The sequence below is a fragment of the Opisthorchis viverrini genome (genome assembly GCF_000715545.1).
Source record: "Opisthorchis viverrini unplaced genomic scaffold opera_v5_15, whole genome shotgun sequence".
Taxonomy (NCBI): Eukaryota; Metazoa; Platyhelminthes; class Trematoda; order Opisthorchiida; family Opisthorchiidae; genus Opisthorchis; species Opisthorchis viverrini.
Genome location: NW_008751671.1, coordinates 2,041,432 through 2,045,119, shown reverse-complemented (window position 1 = coordinate 2,045,119; position 3,688 = coordinate 2,041,432).

Here is a 3,688-nt window from a genome sequence, read left to right as displayed (position 1 = left end):
GAGGTGTATTTTTGCGCGATCTTTCCGACCACGGTATATCAGCGAAAATCCTTTCGCCATTGTCAGCTTCCCCCCTAAGTTGGAATGCTGATAATAGAATGCTCGCCAGGTCTTTCTCGGTATTAACGGTGACTCTGAGAAGTCTTGGCTTACCGTTATGTGGCGAATTCGGTGGTCGACTTAACCGTGTTAGGGAAACTGGTTCGATAGGTTTTAACTTCATTTTAGCGCAAAATTTGAACCACTCCTCCAGTTCGCGCTTGTGCCTCGCTTGTAATAACGTATCGCAAGGTTCTGTGACATCAGTGCAAATAACACTAAGTCCCGATGATGCTTTCCGGTTATTACTGAGCAGCATAGTTTTGGATTCAATGGCCTTTATTGACGTTACTACATCGGTTTGTAACAGAGGTATGGAGTTCTTTGTTAATTCAACATGCTCCACTCCCCCAACCGGCCCAGACTCACGTGGTTTCAACAGCTCTTTGATATTTTTTAGTTGTTTCTCTAATGAGCCCAGTCTAATCTCCANATTCCTTTTGCTGGTGTCATTTGTGTTCGCATTTTAGCTGCCGTTATTCAAGATGTTATCTCGACAAGTGACACATAGATAACATACTAAAGGGCGACTGGCATCATTAACCATCTGCACCGTTGCATCAGTTAATGTTCTATCACAACGGGCGTGCACATGCAGTTTACAAAAACAACATTGAACTGAGGGCGTATTGAGACCCACCGGGTCAGAACAGGTCACACATGGGTCGCATTGAATTTTTTTGGTTATCGTGCCGCTGTCGACGCTTTCGTTAATGTTGATGCCATAGAAGGGGTGACGCGTTTGGACATGTTTGGACTTGTGTGTGGGGAAGGTTAGCTATCGAAATTGCGAGCGTATGGCGTGTATGTGCGGTTTTGCGTCTACACTCGCACTAGCGTGTGCGTTAGCCGGTTAGCAGAAGTTGTGAACGCAGTCAACTCCGAAGGCCAGTTATTATCGATCCGCAACGAAGACGGATTCACTGGTGAAACTTGCGCGAACAGATTTCTCGATAGCGCCCGTAAATCTTCACCGATCTTTGCAGAACTGGTTTCAAAGAATAGAACTCGTCGCGGGCTACCGTTTCGTGTAGGCAACGTGGAGTATCTTCGAAGATTGCGGGTAGTTGTGCGCGTGTATGTGGAATCCGTGACGTGAGCCAGATCCCAATATCCGTAGCTCCTCAACTGCGACTGGCAGAATTTCAAAAGTTATACAGATCAATTTAGCTTGCGGAGAGCAAGCGATTGATATGCAGATCAATGGTTTAGGATAGGATAGATCCAAGGAAACTGTTCCAAAGGCGGAACGCAAGAAACTGCAGCCGCACGGCGGTGTTGGCGCACGTGTGTGGCCCAATATTGAGGCATCCGGTCCAGAAAACGTCTGGGCAGCTAACTGGCCCAAAGCGTGAAAAAGAAATTCTATTTTTTTCTAGGCAATGTCGGGTAGTTTGATGCAAAAACAAAAATCCAGCTATTCGAACGTAACGTTACTAAGATATATACACCCCATAACCAGTGCACAGATGGCTTAGCAAGTGACAAAATTACCTACTGAGTGTGTCGAGATTCCCCACTCTGTGACAAAAAGAAGGGGCGGCGGTGGCCGCTTACGTTTGCCACCACATAGGTTTCACGTAAACAACCCAGACCTGTTTCAGACCTATTTATAGATGGCGCCAACAGTGTAAGGTGTCTACAGACCAACGCGCTCTGGCTTTATCATTGTTTGATACTACAGCGAATGGGAGCCTGAGATTTCTCCAGCACTGCGTATCTGACCGAGCATTGGGTAACCGGCCTTGCGTTATTTTTTAGCTGTTTCCTCTATCACTTGTCATATGTTAGCCTGCCTCGCTCTCAGGGCACATAAAGTTCATAAGTTTAGTGGTCCGTCCCGCGAAAAGACTGCAGCAGAAATTTCAATGTGATAAATTTTGACCAGAGTATTGCAAAGGATGTTCATCTTTTGAATCAGTATGGAACCATTCAGTGGTTACTACGATTCCAATCCATCATTGTGACGGAATGCTGGTTGTGGATTATGTTGGACTAACAGCCACTTATTTTTTTGCATATTTCTGCATTTTGTGTCACCAAATGTCGGCACCGATGGCCGCATCATAGAAGGCTAACAGTGCTTTGCTGCAGTATAACGCGTCAATTTGTTCAAGCAGAGCTTTACAACGGAAAGAAAAAATAACTCATTTAAGGAAAATTTAGGCCATCAAACCCCCATGCATTTGAATTCCCCGGGCCTTTTAACCCAGTCGAACATTCTGGTACGAAACGGAAAGCATAGAAGCTACTGATACTGTTTAGCCACCACAAAGTTAAGCGTCTCTAACCAAGCATCGGGAGTGTCGCGTGGATCCAGCACTGAAAGGCAAGCGCCATCAGAAGCGCCCGAAATTTTCGTACCACCAGCTGTTTTAACACCGAGCATGGGACAAAAATGCCCTTATTTTGGCAGGCAATAACACAATATACGTGGCACTAATAGTGAATTGACTTTTCCCTACTGAGACATTTTTTGGGACTCGCGACATTTTAGTCGTTCCAAGCTCTACCTTCGAGATCGGTGGCCAAAGCTCTGAACATATCACTGACCTTCTCTATAAATAACCAAAGCTTCGTGTTCTTACATAGATTCAGTCGCGCAGTAGTCCTTCGGAATCAAATGATCTATATTTTTGGTTCAAAAAACTGGAAGAGACGACTCTGGCCTTTGTGTGCAGTGCGCTGGCATAGTGTGTCAAGAAATTTCGGGCCACTGAAACTAGCGTGGTAAGTGTAGCATCCCGCAACCTGCGGTGTTCTGCGGCATGTTCCATTGATTGTCCTTGCGCCTTGTCTAAACAGAGCAAGTATCGAACATCTGGAAGGTGTTCTGCGGTTCCATTGATTGTCCTTGCGCCTTGTCTAAACAGAGCAAGCATCGAACATCTGGAAGAGATTGGTAAGCTTCTTGGTATGTATTACAACGAAGAAGGTAGCGAACAAAGCTTGTTTTCTGTGATTTTTCATCTTGGCTAATACATCACAAATTTATATGGTAGCAGAAATCACGTGGAAAAAGCTAAGATAGGGGCTACACTTTAGAGAAATAGAAGTCAAAGGAAGGGGGTTGGGTGAGGGGTAGGTCAATGGGTCATGACGTCAATGTCAGACAGACTTGTGCGACCAGATGTTTCGTAGGCCAGTTCAAGTTCAGAGGTCGCACAGGTTTCTTTTGGATGCAAAGTTGTGGATTCAGCAGTCGGATTCCTATCGCTTCTGCGATCGATAGTAGTTTGGATCGTACCAGTCGTGGTCCGTTCAGAGGTACCCGATATATGATGGTGAAGGCTTTCTCCTTGTCTATGATATGACAGGTTTCGGCCAAGTGTGCTGCAATCGCGCTTGAGCCTGGTTTCTTTCCACTACCACTCAGAGATACGGGATTGTGTTCTCGTATTTTGCCCGACAAATGCCTTGTCGTTTCTATAATCTCGCAATTGTTCCTGAGCTTTCGGCCTTGACGTTCACCGACCCACACGATTTCTTGCTAAGCATGAAACCCTCATTCGATATTTGTCCAATTTATTTGCTTTCATCCTAGCAAATAGATCGTGCAAATTACCCAATGCGAGTTGGTAACGGGGTC